Source organism: Nicotiana tabacum, chromosome 8, assembly GCF_000715075.1.
Source record: "Nicotiana tabacum cultivar K326 chromosome 8, ASM71507v2, whole genome shotgun sequence".
Taxonomy (NCBI): domain Eukaryota; kingdom Viridiplantae; phylum Streptophyta; class Magnoliopsida; order Solanales; family Solanaceae; genus Nicotiana; species Nicotiana tabacum.
In genome coordinates, this window is record NC_134087.1 from 98,463,436 (window position 1) to 98,482,606 (window position 19,171).

At 39.4% G+C, this 19,171-nt stretch overlaps 1 long non-coding RNA gene across 1 annotated transcript; it reads right to left on the reverse strand.

Annotated features, from left to right (window-relative positions):
• Positions 1–1,318: 1,318 nt before the first annotated feature.
• Positions 1,319–17,819, reverse strand: LOC142162767 (uncharacterized). Its single transcript, XR_012694149.1, has 3 exons — positions 17,430–17,819; positions 8,581–8,677; positions 1,319–1,606 (listed from the first exon to the last, which is right to left on the reverse strand). It is a non-coding gene; the product is annotated as an uncharacterized LOC142162767 (long non-coding RNA).
• Positions 17,820–19,171: the final 1,352 nt, after the last annotated feature.

The following is a 19,171-nucleotide window of genomic DNA, read 5'->3' on the forward strand; positions in this document are numbered from 1 at the left end:
AAAAAACTTCAGGCTTACAGTATGTGAAATACATATCCTTAACAAACACACACACACACACACACACATACGCGGACATCACACAAAAGAAAAGCATGTACAAGCAAAAACTTCAGCATCTCTAGGCCAAAGTTATAGAAAATGAACTTAATAACTTTAGCATATTCATGCTGAGTAAATAAAAAATCACAACATAAAAACATAAAAAAGGATTACAAAAACTAAGCATCATCACCATCATCAGAACAGTACTCCTCAATTTCTCGAAGTATCTCATCATCATCAGTATCGGAGATAACTATAGGGTACTCAGACAAAAAACCATAGAGTCCAACGACATCAATCTTCAACTTGTTGAATTCATCATGCAACTGATTTTGTTCAACTATTACTCTTTCCATAAGAGAAAAAAGAGTCTTCAGGTTACTTTGCAGCTTTTTATAGTCATCCACAATAGGAAACTTAAAACTATCAAAAATGTTGCACGACCTTGTCAAACGAGGTTGAATAACTTCGACAACTACGTTCCACGTTAAGCCTGTTCTAGAATGATTCATTGGCAAAAAATTATGGTCTAATTCTCTCCCAATCAGCCTTTATTTGATCCCACATATGCATAAGATTAGACATCGGTACGTTATTGTACCACTCACACTTCAAACTCTCCTACTTTTGCATAATTTCATCCATTGTAGGCTTCCTACTTTCGCTTGCACCAGATATTCTTTCTTTAACAAAAGCTAAAAAGCTAAGGATGAATATAAATTTAAAGAAATATGATGGAAGTCTATGAATGACTATGAAATTTTCAAGTGAAGTGATTGTTAATATAGCCAAAGAGTGAACCTAATCAATTTAATATCTATAAATGTAAAAGTAACTTTTCAGGTCTTTTTACTGTTTTACGTTCAGAGAAATTGAATGAAACATGATAAGTAGGTGGTAAAACAAGTAGGTGATAAATGCAAAAAGAAATGTAACTTCAGCCCTAATCAGCCCACTGTTTTTCTATAGTAAAAAAATAACATCAGGCTGAAACATTTTCACATAATCAATGTAAGTGCAAAAGTAACTTTTCGGGTCATTTACTATATGGTCAAACAAATTTAAATGAAAGATGAAGTAAGTGATGTCATGACCCGAATTTTCCACCCTCGAGAGTCGTGATGGCACCTACTAGTGAAAGTAGCAAGCTGACTATTTGAATTATTTACCTTTTTCCCATTTTAATACCTTAACAATGAATAACCAACATTAGATAAACAACAGAATTTAATATGCGGAAGACTGAAATGTAATATTTTAATAAAGATGCCGATACCAATCCATACATAAACTACCCAGAACTTGTGTTATAATGATGGTCTAAGAATACTACAAATAAAGGTCCGAAAAATAGATACAATACTGTCTCGGAAATACATAATGAAACAGGATGAAAGGATAGAAGGAGACGCCAGGGCCTGCAGACGCCTGTAGCACTACAAGGTCTGTAATATCCAGTACTGGGATTTGCACACAGTGCATAGTGTGGTATCAGCACAATCGACTCCATGTGCTGGTAAGTGCCTAGCCTAACCTCGGCGAAGTAGTGACGAGGCTAGGACTAGACGACCAAATAAATCTGTTCAGTTGAATCATATACAGCGGAAAATAAAAGCAAAACTTGACAATTTAAGACATGAAGGGGAAATCATGCTGCGGGGAACAACAAATAACAACAGAAACCAATAGTTAAATATAAAGAACACCATAACTCAATTATCAATAGAAATCAGGAAAATCAAAGACAAGTGCACGTTGTCACCCTTCGTGCTTTTACTCTCGTCCTCACCATAAAATTAATAAAATCGGTACAGCATCACCCTTCGTGCTTTTACCTCACATAATCATGGCACGAAATGATCCTTCGCGCATTAACACTTATATAAAGGCACGAAATGGTACATCGTGCGGCATGACATCACCCTTCGTGCATTAACACTCTCTCACAAATGTCATGCACGGCGTCACCATTCGTGATTTAACACTCTCTCACCAAAATAATACACGGCATCACCCTTCGTGCTTTAACACTCTTCCTCACCCAAACAATAATCACAAAGCAATAAGGCCAAGGAAATCAACAAATTCAACAAAAACTCCCAGCAAGGGAACAATAGTGCAACAATCATATCCTGACAAGGGAAACAATATCCAAACAACAACATCCCGGCAAGGGAGATAACATTAAATCAACAACATCCCGACAAGGGAGACAATATCATAATTTTCTTTTCTTTTTCCCATTTACTTCACAACCCAATTCACAATTTGAGCCAATGCTCTATAAGGTTCAATTACCAATTATACTTCCTCAAATCATTTTACAACTTGAGCCAACGCTCTTCAATGTTCAAATACCAATTTTACTTCCACAAGCCTTGCTCAACAATAGAAATCATTGCATAAGACATGAACAATACAAACGGAGTCACATTAATCATAGTATAAGACTCACGGGCATGCTTGACACCAACGCATAGATACTCGTCACCATACCTATACGTCGTACTCAATAACCAATACATAGCAAATAGGCGAAACTCCTAATCCCTCAAGCTAAGGTTAGACCAAATACTTACCTCGATGCCACGAACATAATTCAAGCCTCAACTACCGCTTTACCTCTTGATTCCACCACCAATTCACATGTATCTAGCCACAAGTTACTTAACTATATCAATAAATGCTAAATAAATCAATTCTAATGCATGAAAATAGGTTTTCTAAATTTTTCCCAAAAAGTTAAAAATCGACCCTGGGCCCACATGGTCAAAACTCGAGGTTCGAACCAAAACCCGATTACACATTCACCCAAAAACCCAAATATATAATTTGTTTTGAAATCAGACCTCAAATCAAGGTCCAAATTCCCAAAATTTGAAAAACCTAGGTTCTACCTAAAACACCCAATTTCCCCCATGAAAACCCTTGATTTCAGTTGAAATCATGTGAAAAAATGTTAAAGATTAATGAAAGCGAGTTAGAAGTGACTTACAATCGTTTTGGAAGAGTACTTGTCTTTGAAAAATCGCCCAAGGGTGTTTAGATTTTGAAAAGTTTTGAAAAATGAAAGATTTACGGATAAGTTATGAATTTGCAGGTCGCAGATGTCGCAATTGCGACTTGCGAATCCTTCAGAACCTACTAACTTCGCAAATGCGATGATTTTGTCACATTTGCGACACTGAAGGAATCCGGTCCACTTCGCATTTGCGATATCACATTTGCAACCTAAGGCAGCCCAGGTCATCTTTGCATTTGCGATAAAGCTTCGCATTTGCAAGCTCGCATTTGCTAGCCAGGCTTCGCATTTGTGAAGTCTGCAGACCTGCAACATACCAGCAATTTCCTAAGTCCAAATTTCACTTTGTGGCCTATCCAAAACTCACTCGAACCCTCGGGGCTCCAAACAAAACAATCTCAAGATCTATGAATTTAGTATCAAAATCAAAAAAAAAAATCTCAAGAACTTTCAAAGTTTCAAATTTTACAACTAAGGTTCCGAATCATATCAACTTCTAATGGTTCTCTTTTGGTCTCCACTAGTTTGCTCGAGATATTCCTTTTTTTTTCCAGAAATCTCTTGATATCATGATACCATGGCTGAACATTTGGTTCCACCTCAATCGTGTTGCAATAAACATGCCTTTCTCGGATTTGGATTTACAATGGATCAATGTGGACATTGCCTGGATATGGCAACAATGAGGCCAAAGTAGCGAGTGCATCGGCCAACTCATTGTGAAACCAAGGAATGTACCTGAACTCGACTGACTTGAACCGATTGCTAATATCTTCCACACATTTCCAGTATGGAATAAGCTTGACATCCCGAGTTTCCCATTCACCCTGAGCTTGTCGGATAATCAAGTCTGAATCTCCCATGATTAACAATTCTTCCACCTCTTGGTCGATTGCCATGTACATGCCCATAATGCAAGCTTCATACTCGGTAGTGTTGTTTATGCAGAAAAACCGAAGTCGGGCCGTGGCTGGATAGTGCTGATCAGTGGGTGAGATCATGATTGCCCCAATCCCGACACCTTTTGCGTTTATAGCTCCATCGAATAACATTTTCCAAGCATTAGCATCGTCTAAAGTTACCTCAACTGAATTTACTTCCTTGTCCGGAAAGTAAGTACTCAAAGGCTGATACTCATCATCAACAGGATTTTCTGCTAAGTGACCTGCTAAAGCTTGAGCTTTCATTGCCATGCGGGTGACATAGACTATGTCAAACTCGGTGAGAAGGATTTGTCATTTTGCTAACCTCCCTGTGGGCATCGGCTTTTGGAATATGTATTTCAAAGGATCCAACCTGGTGATGAGATAGGTGGTGTAGGCCAACAGGTAATGCCTAAGCTTCTGAGCGACCCAAGTTAGGGTGTAGCAAGTTCTTTCCAACAAAGTGTATTTGGCCTCATAACTGGTGAACTTTTTGCTCAGGTAGTACATGGCTTGTTCCTTCTTCCCGGTCACATCATGTTGCCCGAGAACATATCCAAAGGAATTCTCCAAGACTATCAAGTACAAAAACAAAGGCCTCCCAGGTTCTGGTGGGACCAAGACAGGCGGATTCGACAGATATTCTTTAATTTTGTCGAAGGCTTCTTGACACTCATCTGTCCATTTAATCGTTGCATCTTTCTTCAACAGCTTAAATATGGGCTCACATGTGGAAGTCAACTGAACAATGAACCGGCTGATGTAATTCAACCTTCCCAATAGACTCATAACCTCTTTCTTGGTTCTCGGAGGAGGCAAATCCCGAATAGACTTTATCTTTGTTGGATCTAGCTTGATGCCCCTCAGACTGACTATAAATCCCAAGAGTTTCCCAGACGGAACTCCAAATGTCCATTTAGCTGGATTTAACTTCAAATCATACTTACGCAGATGCTCAAAGAACTTTCTCAGATCCCAAACATGGTCATCTTGCGTTCTTGATTTAATGATTACATCGTCCACATACACCTCAATTTCTTGGTGCATCATGTCATGAAAGATGGCAGCCATAGCTCTCATGAAAATTGCCCCGGCGTTCTTCAAACTAAAAGGCATGACTCTGTAACAATAGGTGCCCCATGGTGTGGTGAAGGCTGTCTTTCCCGCATCTTATTCATCCATCAAGACATGATGATATCCATCATAGCAATCCACGAAAGACTCTATCTCATGTTTGTCACAATTGTTGACAAAGATGTGTATATTTGGCAAAGGGAAGTTGTCTTTGGGACTCGCTTTGTTCAGATCCCGATGGTCAACACACACTCGAGTTTTCCCATCTTTCTTTGGCCCTGGAACCATATTAGCCAACCATGTGGTGTATCGGACCACCCGGATCACCCCCACCTTTAACTGTTTGGTGACCTCCTCTTTGATCTTGTCACTGATGTCAGTTTTGAACTTCCTCTATTTTTGCTGGACAGGGGGATGATCGGGGTAAGTTGGCAATTTGTGCACCACTAAATCGATATTTAGTCCTATCATATCATCATAGGACCAAGCAAACACATCTTTGAATTCGAACAAAAGTTGGATCAATGCATCCTTAGTTCCTTCATCCGTGTGAATGTGTATCATGGTTTCTTGGACCTCTTCTGAACTACCCAAATTAATCAGCTCGGTTTCATTTAAGTTTGGCTTAGGTTTATTCTCGAATTGTTCCAGTTCTCGGTTTATTTCCGTAAAAGCCTCATCTTCATCATATTTCGATTCTTGATTCATTATTTTACAATTAGATAGTGTATTAGGATCTGGGCATGAAGTCCGCAAGCATGTCATGTTATTTAAGTCCGTATTATTAGAAATGAAAGAAGAAATAAGAAAAATAACAAAATCAGAATGAATAAAGAAAGAGATTCATAGACAATGAAATATTGATTTCATTTCATTGAATTTGAAGATAGTAGGGTTTACATTGGAATTTTAAAGACAATAAACTAAAAGAAACATTCGACTTACACCGTAGAATAACTCGGAATGCAGAAAAGGTGGCAAGACTGGACTACCGGGATTCCCACCTGACTGGGAACGGAGTAGCCTTCCAATTCTGAAGCTTGGCATCGGGCCCCATATATTGTACCTCAGCGGTGCTCGAGCCTTCTCCCGGCAGGACCATGTGAGCTTCATATAACATTTGCCTCATGGCTCCACATATGTCCTCAATTTCCTCAGTCGTGAAGGCTTCATATTCTTCTTCTTCTATATACTTTGGCTTGACGAATGTTTTGGAGAGATGCTGGACCGGCTGAGGTAGAATCCACCCGTCATTCTTACGTTCTTTATCCCATTTCACATTGGCTTCTGTAGCTTGAAAACCGACACCAAAGAAGTTTTTACTGGCAGTCAAGGTGATGGGCTCTGTAATACCTTGCAAATATGCCCCGAGCCCCTTCCCGGGCTTATACCCGTGCTTGATCATTTCAGTAGCGACCATGATTGATGCGTTTAACAAAATGAGTTGAGGACACGGGCTCCCTTCCTCACATTGATCTGCGACTACAACCTCAAAAGCTTGATAGACTATGTGCTCGCTACCTTCCCTAGCCTCAAGTCATGGGATCAACGGGTCCCTGTAAATTGATTGCTCGTCCTCTCTATGGACCATGATTTCTTGATCTTCGTGTTCAAATTTTACCTTTTGGTGGAGATTAGAAGGTACGGCCCCTACAACATGGATCCAAGGCCTTCCTAAGAGAAAATTATAGGAGGTATCCATGTCCAAGACCTGAAATGTCACTTCGAAATCCACAGGACCGATAGTCAAGATCAAATCAATCTCCCCTATTGTGTCTCTCTTGATGCCATCTAAATCACACACAAACATTGTTAGGTCTTATTCTCTCAGTCCTAATTTCCATTCTTTACAAAGTTGAGAGAGGGCATATGTCGACCCCAGATTCGCCATCCACCATGACTCTTTTCACATAGTACCCTTCACACTTAACTATCAGATGAAGAGCTTTGTTGTGGGCAGCCCCTTCTGGGGCCAAGTCATTTCTGCTAAATGAAATCCGGTTGACTTCGAAGAATCGTTTCGCCATCCTTTCCAATTGCTCAATTGTGATTTCAATCGAAACATATGCTTCATTTAGGGTCTTTATCAACACTTTCTGATGCTCATTCGAGCTTATTAGTAGAGACAAGAGCGAGACCTGAGAGGGAGACTTCTGAAGTTGGTCAATTACCTCGTAGTCTACAGTTTTCATTTTTCAAAAGAATTCCTCTGCTTCTTCGGCACTGACTGGCTTTTTAAGCGGAAAACGCTTCTGTTTGGCGTTGTTCACTTCTTCCAGATTGAGGTACCTCCCAGATGGGTTAGTTTCATTTACTTCCCCCATGATTTCTTTCCCCTCGTACGTCACAATTGCTTTGTTGTAGTTCCAGGGGACTGCAGTGGGGTCTTTCATGGGCTTTTGTGGAGCGCGGCTAATGATCACGGGCTCATTAAGTCTGGGTGGAATTATTGGTCCCCGCACCACATAAGTCCCTTTGGGTACATACATCTTGGGTCCCTTATTCAGATCGAACATTTTAGGAGGACTCAATGCCAATTGTTCTTTCCTGTGAGCCCGGGGAACATAAAGAATGGCGTCTTTAGGGGGTACTGCCCCTGTTTTGGTTTCCACTGTCTTTTCTACACTTCGAGGAGTGGAGAAACTCTTCTTATCTCCTTTTTCTTGCTTTTCAACCACCCTTGGCTTCTTTTCAACATCAGTGATAGCAATGATGGCTTTCAGAGCTGGGTCAAACTCTTTATCTTCACAAATCATCCCAATAATTGGCCCGTTGTTGTGAGCCGGCAATGGGTTATTTGTCACATTGGGGATCTCATCATCTTTCAGCACTACCCTCTTTTGCTCTATTAGGTTTTCGATTGCCCTTTTGAGAGTCCAACAATCTTCAGTGTCATGCCCTTCCACTCCTGAATAGTGAGCACATCGAGCACCGTGTCGGTAGGAGGGCAACTCTGGGTTTTTCCTGGTTTGGGGTACGGGTTACAACAAACCCATTTGGACCAATTTAGGCAAAAGGCAAGAGTATGATTCACCAATAGGCGTGAAGTTGTTTCTTCTAGGTGGCTCCCGGGCACAGGCATTGTATGGAAAATTATTTTGTGGGGGACGGGGATTATATGGAGCTTGGTGAGGAGGGTCATTTCTAGGAAGTGGAGCTCGATTTTGGATAAATTGTTGTTGTGGCCGAGCATATGGCTAGGCATTCGTCACCGCATAAGGCTGAGGAGGCATGACATAAATGTCATGACCCAAACCGATAGGCCGCGACGGACACCCGGTACCTTACTCAACCGAGTACCAACGTAACGTATCTTTCTTATTACATTATCATATACACATGACATACGGGCCTAATAGGCCAACATGATTATTTATAAACTCAAGACATCGGCCAACAAGGCTGTACAATCTTTCACGTACACGACATATGTCTACAAGCCTCTAAGAGTACATAAATGTCATAAAGGTCGGGACAGAGTCCCTCCATACCAAAAAATACATGTCTAAATCATACCAGCCAAACAAGCAACTCCGAAGCAAATGGGAGCGCACCAACATCTTTCGCTGAGCTAATAGCCTACTTGGAGGGCTCTCGACCTGTCTATTGGGACCTGCGGGCATGAAACGCAACGTCCCCAGGCAAAAGGGATGTCAGTACAAAAAATGTACAAAGTATGTAAGGCATATAAATAAGTACATAACAGACATGGAAGAAATATAGAGTACTTGAACTCAACCTGTAAGTCTGAATAATTCTGTTAATCATGAAATACTTTTAGCATCATGCATATGCGTATGAATGTCATGTCATGCATAGGTACATGTCTCATAATATCATCAGCCTCTGAGGGCATTCCATTATATCATACGGCCACTTTGGGAAAAATCATCAATGTATATCAGCTGATCAGGTGGTGGTGCGTATATAACGCTATATACGTGTATATAACGCCGTTTGAATACATACATATATACGCGTATATAACGTCGTTTGAATCATATTTCAGCCATTGTGGGCAACATCATCATCATATACCAGCTGATCAGGTGGTGGTACGTATATATCGCCGTAACCTTTTCCCATATCCCATATACATATATTTACATATATACGCGTATATAATGCCATCTGGTCATGGATCAGTGCACATGTATAAATGAGTTAAATGCATGAAAAATACATAATAATCTTGATATTCCTTTTGGATAAACTTTTTCAATTGCGTATTATCCTGAGACCCATGAACAGAAGATAATAATAATTCTCACGGGGAATCAAGAATATAGACACCCCTACTATTTCTATGAATAGATTAATTTATAGAAACTGTGTATTTGCTTGTTTCTTCAATATGATTTGGGCCATGCCAAAAGAAAGAAGGGAGGGCCTTAACATACCTGGAGTAGGAACGACTCCGTATAATTATCCCCTTAGAAACCTTCGTGGATTGAACTTAGAACCCAAAAGTCGGATTTAGGCCTTTGCATTTTTGAATTTGAGGAACGAAATTAGCTTGGTTTCACTGCCAAAAATAATGAAATGGAGCCAAGGAATTGGACGAGAATAGTTCTTGGTTTCCAATGCCAAAGACATTAAACTTGAAATGAAAGCCAAGATTTAAATGAAAGTACTTGGATTTTAAAATACTTGGATATGGCTAACTAGTTGAATGCTTGGACGAAATGTTCTGTTTAAATGTTCTTGGTTTCAAAACCAAGAACAAATTTGTTGGCTAGTAGTTTGGACAAAAATGATTTGGTTTTCCAAGTTCTTGGTTTCAAACCAAGGAAAATGACTTGAAGTTTTAAATTGTCTAATTAGATAAGACTTTACAAATCGTAGCAAGATTTGATTTTAAGTCTTGTTTTAATTTATTCCCATGTAGCCAACTAGAATAATGACTACTTAGTCATTGTAGTCATTGTCTAGGCTTTGTGGCTCATTTCCACGTGGGGGGTTTAATTATTAATAATTTATCCACTTATTAGTTAACCGGGTAATGTTTTGTTACCCGGTAATTAATTAATTACCCGCATAATTTAAAAATTATCACAAATTACTTAAAATTTTATTTATTTTTGAAATACTTCATATATACTTTATATATTATACTACCATGGTCATATGGTACCTTACATGGTACTAGTTCATAATTGTAGGGTATTATCGCTCGACCAGTATTTTATTCTAAATTGACCACTTTCAACGAAACTCATTTTCTTTAATCCATGTACCCTATTATTCTTCATAACACTTATTTATTGCTTTCTATAAATAACGTAAGTACGTTAACGTCAAGATAATCTCATCCCCCAGTCTTACATCGGTTAACTGAAAATAAAATTTTAACGTACAGTACTTCAGGGTGAAACATCGTCGTAACTTAATACTGCAAAATGCGATATCACCATAATGTAATACTGCGAGACGTGAAATCTCACTTCCAAGCTCTTATTAATTTATTTATGGCGTATTTTCATGTACAAAAATATGGGGTGTAACAATAAGCCACATCCTGGTAAGGATAATAATGTTGCGGGGTGTTTGGCGGGAAGTAACCTTGGGGTTGACGGGGTTCCTCAGACTTGAAGCCACCATAACCACTTCTTATTTCTTCTTTATGTTTGCTACACCTCCTGACCCGCTCTAGATTGCTTGGGACGTAGCTCTTATGGCAGATTGGCTCAATATGCAGCCTGTCTTCAAACCATTTTCGACCATCTCCCCAATTTTGATAGCCTCAGCAAACGGCTTTCCCATTGCAGACATCATATTCTGGAAGTAGTCAGCCCTTTGGGATTGTAGAAAAACACTGACCATCTCAGTCTCATCCATCGGGGGCTTTACCCTGGCCGCTTGTTCGCGCCACTTAACAGCATATTCTCGAAAACTTTTCGAAGACTTCTTATTGAGATTAGATAGAGAATTACTGTCTGGAGCTATGTCTATATTGTACTGGAATTGCCTGACAAAATCTCGAGCCAAATCATCCCATATGTGCCAGCGAGACATGTCTTGATCCATGTACCACTCGGATGCAATGCCAACTAGACTCTCTCCATAATAAGCCATTAGGAGCTCTTCTTTTCCTCCTGCCCTTCTTAGTTGATTGCAATACCTCTTGAGGTGGGATATGGGGTCCCCGTGCCCGTCAACTTTTCAAACTTGGGGGTCTTGGAACCGATGGGCAAATGAACATGCGGGAACATACATAAATCGGCGTAGGATACGCTCTTCTGGCCACTTAAACCTTCTATATTCTTAAGACTTTGCTCCATGTTTCTCATTTTCTGAGTGATTTCCTCTTGCTCGAGATTCTTTGTAGCTCTCTCTTGCCCCGCAGTAAACTTATACTGGGGTTGTTGAGGGTAAGAATTGGTGGTGAAATGGGCAGTGTCTGGTGGAAAAGATGGCACTTGGAAAGTAAAGGAAGATGGATCAAAACTTGGCCTGGGCAAGGTTGGTTGTGTTGTAGCCGTAGTTGGTGGTGCAGTGAATATGTTAGAAGCCACTCCCGAAATCAATGCCTGGGGGAGAACCACAGAAGGCGTTCCGGCAAAGTGACTGACATGGTGGGGTATCCAAGTGGGGTGTTCGGGTAACTTATTGGGATGTTGGAAGTTCCACTTGCTCTAGGAAGTAGCTCGAGGAAACCAGGTATTACACTCGACGGCTCTCTGTCGTTTGACCAAGCGTCCCACATTTCCAACATGCGGAGGCGCAGTGCCCTATTCTCTTCAGCAGTCGCTGACTCTTAGGTTTGGATAACCGATAACTGGCTATCATCTGGGATGGGAATTGTTGGTATATGACTATTTGACGACATTTCGACACTTTCCTTGGATGTTGTAAAGGAATGGTGCAAAGCCAGGCTACCACAAACCAACCACCTTAAAAACAGAACCTATACTCAACAATAGACACAACAAACCGGTTAGTTCGAAGCAATTAACATATAGGGGAATCGCACATTGGGGGTATGATGCACATATATAGTTAAATGTGTTTCTACATGTTTTGCAATGGTTGCGTGTCTCATCCCGACTTTTGTTTATCTCCCCGATCTTTTCTCTTGCTCTCTTTTGCACTCTCTTATTTTTCTCTCTTGTTTTCATTCTCTTTTTCTTATTTTTCTCTCTTTTTTTCTTTGCTTTTTCCTTTTGTTTTTCTCTTTTCGCCATTTTCTCTTTTATTTGAGTTATTTAAAACCATGACCTGATCGATGGGGATTGCCTACGTATCACGACGCCACATGAATCAAATTATCACGTGGTTCAAAGATAAATGCGAAATAAACAATTTTGGTTTTTTTCAAATTTTCATTAAACAAAAACTTCTATTACAAAGACTCGATCATATATACTTAAAACTCGAAAAACTAAAACAGACTCTAGGAATGAAAATACAGACTCGAAAAGAGAAAGGAAAACAATCAGAAGTACATAAGTGCCTCCAATCCTACCATAGGGACACCAGTTGCTCTTGCCGCAGGCCTACGTGCCATTTAATCTTGGAGGCGATAGAAGTCATCCATTATCTAGCGAACAAAGATCATTACTGTGGCGAAGAACATGGACATGCTCATGTCCTCACACTCATTTCATTTCACCACTATGTAGTCGGCGATTCTTCTAACCCTTTCCCTGATGATGCCCTTTTCTTGCAACAACCGCCCAATCTGCAGAGATCTAGCCTCCAAAACCTGGGTGGCTGTATGATTCTAGTCTTGTAAATATTGTAGGTCTTCCTCTAGCTGTGCCATCAAAGCGTAGCAATGTTCTCTCTCGGCTTTGAAGCTCTTGGCTTGTTTAGTCATTTCACGCTCAAGTCTATTAAGCTCATTTTTCTAGACCATGACCCCTCTGTCATATCTTTCCTTCAACTGTCGAACAAAAGTTGCCCGTCCCTCTACGTTCTTCGCCAACTGTGCCCGGGCTCTTGCCAAACTGCCTTCAGATTTTTCTAAATCATTCCCGTACTCACATATTTTCTTCATAAGACAATTAATGAGTCTTTCATCCGCTCGGCTTCTTTCCGGATTCTCATCAGCTATCTTCATCCTTTGGTTTTGGAGCCCGAAGGACTTCATTTTATTGGGCTAAATTTTTCTTCTCCCCCTTATCCGCAACGTTTTTGCACATCACTATCGAAATTAAGGTCTCTGATTTGCCCTTCCAACCTGCTTATGGTGGCCCGGTATTCATTTTCTTTTGTCATCCACTCCCACTGTTCTTGTGATGCTTCAATGAAGTATTGGAGGTGGGGTCTTTTAGCTGGCCTTCCAAACTCAACTTTCCTTTTGTACCAAGCGAGGTAATTGGGTGAGACTTCACCTTTGGATAGATCACGTACTCAGGTATTTGCCGTCAAATATTAGCACTCACTCCAAATCTGGCGAACCACTGCTTCATGAAATTGGCCATCAGAACGGATCTCGACCACGTGAAGGCTAAGGTCTTCGTCCTTGGGAACTATTTGACATCTTCCTAGCTATCTCAAAACACGGTACGGGGAATAAGGCTGGACACTTTTGAGACCCATCGGGAGGAAGTGAGGACTGGTGGCTGGCATGTATATGATTTCATCAATAGGAAGTCAACCCAGTGTCCATTCTATCTGACTTGCAGTGATGGAGTGGAGGCAAGATACCCATTCTGCGACCCCTTCTGGCATTTTGAACCCATCAACCCTTGTATAAAATGCCTTTATGCAGTTTTCCCTATCGACCCATAGTTCATGTACCAAGGACGATGACATAGATGCTCAATCATCCATATTTGTAGCAACAAGTTGTACCCCTCGAAAACATCTACTCTGTCTTTGCAGGGTGTGAGAGCTCAGAATATTTTAGACACTATCATGGGTGCGAGGGTGCTTTTGGCATTGGTAAGCAAAGTGTTGACGACCCCGGCTATCCATACATCGATATTCCCGTCCTTCCTGGGAAACACTAAAAGACCCAAAAATACCACCATGAAAGTGAAGCATCTATGCTCTTCCCATTTTAGTCGATTACCTTTGCTACAAATTTTGCTTTACGGGTTCTCAAATCCCCCTATGTGTCTGTACCGCTGGTATATGAACTGTGGAGTGGAAAACCCAGCCGCCAAATCTACATATTGGACCACCCTGCTTATCTTTAGTACATCTAGAAACTTGTGAGGGGTGACCTCCCTTGGGGCGACCAGATATTTATGTCTTAGGGCTTCAGTACTCCCAACATAACCGGCTATCTCTTCCAAAGTGGGTGTGAGCTCGAAGTCCTAGAAATGCAACACGTTATGAGCTAGATCCCAAAATGTCACCAGTGCTTTTATTATGTCTCCTCTAGGCTTGATCCTTAATAACCCGGTGAGACCCCCCAAGTGATGGTTGGCCACGCCTCGTCCTGATTTACCCAAATCTTCCCACCACATGTGTAGTTCCAAATGAATCTTGGTCATGACCTTCATTGGCAAGTTTTGACTCGTGCTCATTCTGCACATTTAGATTAAGGTGATTGGTTCAAAACAAAGCGAATTTATAAAAAGGGTCAATTTTGCAAAAATTTAAATAACACGGCTACTTTTGCAAATACGGCCCTTCAGTATTTTGAAAAGGAATATTTTAGGGCCGTGCTTGCTAGGTAGCCACAATTTTTCAAAGAAACCTTTGGTGGCTATTTTTGCAAAACCAGCCTTCCGGCGCCCTGTCAGAGCGTTTGGTTTATTTAGACAATAACAGTGTTAACCAATTTAATTTGAAAACAAATGAAGACATTTTCAAATTTTTGGGTTATTTTTGCAAAAGTGGGACTAGACCCGATGAGGGTTGCCTATGTATCATACGTTCGGTAAGAATCGAACCCGCGTAGTTCGGTCAGTTTTGTTATAATAAAAAGACATGAATTGTTTTGAAACCATTTTCCTTTCCTTTTTCCTCTCTCTCTCTCTTTTCAGAATTTCGGCAGAGTTTCGGTATATTTTAGACATCACGTTTTTCAAAGGCTGGTAATTATCGCTCTCATACCTCAATTTTATTTTTCTCAATTTCCTCCCTATTCTAGCAACTGGTTAACACGCAAACCGAAGAAAATAATTGTACAAGTAGCACGTAAAAAATGCATCAAGATGGTCTTTTGATTTTGGGGTCCACCTGTCCTAGACGGACCCATCCCCTGTGTTGAGTCCCCAAAGTCAAATGCATATGATGCAAACAAACGTTCCTACTAGGGATCCGGCATGAGGCTAAGTTATTCTAGGCTTTAAAACCTGGGTATATTGTTCTAGACTTGGTGCACCCGAGCAGACAACAAGAGCCGATGGGGGGTTACGTACCGAGAACCAAAAGGCCATCCGGCTTTGTAACTTGTCCAAGCCTCTTTCTAATTTAAGGTATGACACTAATAGAAAGAGGAGTCACGCCAGTTTGGACATCCCCGAAGATGAGAAGAGAAGGTTTTCGTAATAGTTTATATACAATTCAAATAATATCAAAGCGGTAAAAAGCGGTATTTAGCACATTAGGCTCAAACATGTACAAATCAGATAATAAATAAAGCCAAATATAACAATTATTCTAAGCTCGAATTCTTGAACCCTGAATCAGAAGTTCTGGGTTCTTGTCCCCAACAGACTCGCCAGAGCTGTCACACCTCCTTTTTACATCCGAGGGTATATAGGATTTTTTTCCAATTAAAGTGACATTATTTGAAATGGGATTATTTAAATTAATTTATCAGAGTCGCCACTTGGAATAGTTTAATTAGTGTCCCAAGTCACCGCTTTATTTTAAAATCCCAAATCGAGGAAATTTCGACTTTATTTTAAAAGTCTACGAACCAGAAATTCTAGATAAGAAATTCAGTAAACCCGGGAGAAAGTGTTAGGCATTCTCGGGTTCCGTGGTTCTAGCATGATCGCTTAAACAATTAATAATTGGCCTATTATCTGATTTACTACGTGTTTTAAGCCTATTGTGCATTTTTAAAACTTTATAACCGCTTTTAATTATTTATTATTACATATTGTGAATCATGTTACAGGAACCGTACCCATGATCTACAACATGCTTAAATTAATGAAAAGTTATTTAAAGTTGTGGCCGGGTCACATAAATATACCCCTGAATTTGAAAACTAGGTATCACGGCTACGTCACGGGAACCATATCCGTAACTATGATGATTTTAATTAAACACGCCTAAAGCAAACTACGAGTGTTTAAAAAGGCTTTTTTATACTAAGTTAATATTAATGTGAGGGCCATAGGTTATGAGTTTTATTTGGGTATGGCACACCTCAAATCAGTTTTTAAAGAAAATATTTGTATTTTTTCTATAAGGCAAATTAAAGATACTCCTACTTTAATCTAATTACGGCATCACAACCACATCACGGAACTGTACCCGTAGTTATAATAATTTAATTGCATGCCTAAAGCAAACTACGGATGTTTAACAGATTGTTCACTCTTAATAATCAAGATTAAAGGCGTAGGTTCCAATATTATAGAATTCATTGCGGGGAAAGTATAATATTTGCTTCTCAAAATTGTTTATAAGACATATTATATTATCAAGATGGAAAATATTTGCAACTTAAGCCAAACTAATCACATTAACTACCTTGCTTTGATTTAATTAATTTTAAGAGGTTAAATGAGAACACTAGTGTTCAATGATGTAAAGCAAATACATGCATTCATGGTTATTCCACCTAAAATATTTAAAGCATAACATCATCTGAAATGATCCAAAGGACAATAGAATACCTCAAACCCATAAAATGACTCAGCATATATTTATCCTAACAACTTAGGCTTGACATGAAGCCTGAATTAATGAAGGTGGAAATTTGTTAAAAATAAAACAAATTAGTGAACCCAATTATTACAAACCAATAATCAACAAACTTAGTAAAAATTTTACACGAGACAATCTTATGTCAATAGACCAGATGAAGTATATTAGTTCCCAAATAAGAACTCTTCATTCTTTATTCCTTTTCTGTTGTTCGGGCCCTGCTATTTTTTCAAATTTCATTCAAAAACAAAGATGCTTCTTTTCCACTCAACTAGCTTGAACATTTTAAAATCCAAACACCACTCGTAATTAAATGACATGCATATTGCAGTATGTTTTAAGTGTTAAGATCATCCCAATACAGTAAGAAATCTAACCAAACAAATCAAAACCATATGAGTAAAATAAACAAAACAACATGAACAATCTTGTATAGATCTATGTTAAATTCACACACTGGCATTTTAAATCACATCTAACATAGCATGACATTTGAACATGAAAGTGAATAATTATTGCAAATTTCATAACATAAGATTATTCAAGCAATATTTACATCATTGGAAGTGTGAAACTCATACCTTGACAGCAGTAATAGCAAAAGAAACCAAGAAAAAATAGAAGAAGAGCTTTCTGAATCATGAAAAAGAAACGAGCAGCAACAAGCAATCAACAATCGAGTGAGCTTGGGTCCCAAAACTGAAGGTTCGACCACAATACAAACAAAACCAAAGCAAGAAGGAGTGACTAATTAACTCGAATAGCCATGAAGAAAACCAAAATTCTGTTCTTAAACCTCCGAAACTCCCAGCAAAGACCTCAAAAAAATAGAAGGAAACTCAAAAATTTCTTAAGAATCCTTTTGAAAAATTGGTTTTCATCCATTTGTGTTTTTTCTATCCTTTTTTCTGTGCCCTAATTATTGGCAAGAGGGTCCTTTTATAGAAGGAATTTTAGGGCTATCAAATTCGGTTTTGTAATTCAAAAACACTCATTAAGTTTCTGATTTTATTAACTTAACACCCCTCTGCCCCAAGATTATCCTTGTCAGCCCTTTTCTAGAAGCTTCCTATAAGCTTACTCAAATTCTATCCAATTCCAAACCCAGCAGCCTGTATTTACCCCTTTTTTTTACTGCTTTAGAATTTTTAACCAGCAGTACTGGACCTGTAGCGTATAAGACATAATCCCAATGTTTACTTGGGCCCTTTTTCTCGTACTAGCAGAAACCCAACAAGAAACCAAACCCCAAAATAAATAACAACCTTATGTATAGATAAAACAGTAATTAATTAAACAAAACTAATGATGCATCTTTTAAGAAAACCATATATTATGACAGTAATTAAACCTAATTAATAAGCTATTAATCACTAATTAGTCAATTTTGCCCTAAAAATAATAATCAAAAATTATTTAGACAGAAATGAACCCACAGTAGAAATTGTGAAGAAAAATGGGAGGAGAAGTATACCCGTGGAATCAACCAATCTTTAATGCCTCTGAGAAGAACAACAATGTGAGGACCCGACCAGTCGTCTCATGAGTTACTGCTCCGTTTCCCCTATTTCTGCTTCTTTATGCCTTGTTTATCCGTGTTTTGTGGTATCAGGTTGGTTGGATCGAATTCGGAATGATTTTTGTAAGGTTTGAGACACTTAGTCTCTTTTAAGAAAGCTTAAATTGGAAAAGTCAATCGAATGTTGACTTATGTATTAGAGGGCTCGGAAGTGAGTTCTGAGGGTTTGGTTAGTTTCAGGAGGTGATTTATAACTTAGGAGTGTGATCGGAATGAGTTTTGGAGGTTCCGAGTAGATTTAGGCTTGAATTGGCAAAGTTAATATTTTGACGATTTCCAGTTGGTAGGCAAGATTTTGATATAGGAGTCGGAATGTAATTCTGAGAGTTGCAGTAGTTCCGTTGTGTGATTTGGGATGTATGTGCAAAATTTTAGGTCATTCAGACGTGGTTTGGTTAGGTTTTTGATCAAAAGCGGAATTCAAAAGATTTTAGAAAGTTTGGCTTGAATCTGATGTGTTTTGGTTGATTTGTTGTTGTTTGAGGTGTATTGAAGGTACAAGTTTGAATAAGGCTTTGGATTATGTTGGTTCCTTTGGTTGAGGTCCCGGGGGCCTCGGATGAGTTTCGAGGGGTTGAACGGATCATTTTGAAGTTAAGAAAGTTGCAGATTTTGAGTTCTAGCAGTTGCAGGTATTTTGGTCTTCGCGTTCCCGAGTGGACCGTCGCATTCGCGAAGGGTCAGGAAGGGAAGCATCAGGTTTGGCCTTCACGTTCGTGAAGGGGAATCCCGCGTTCGCGAAGG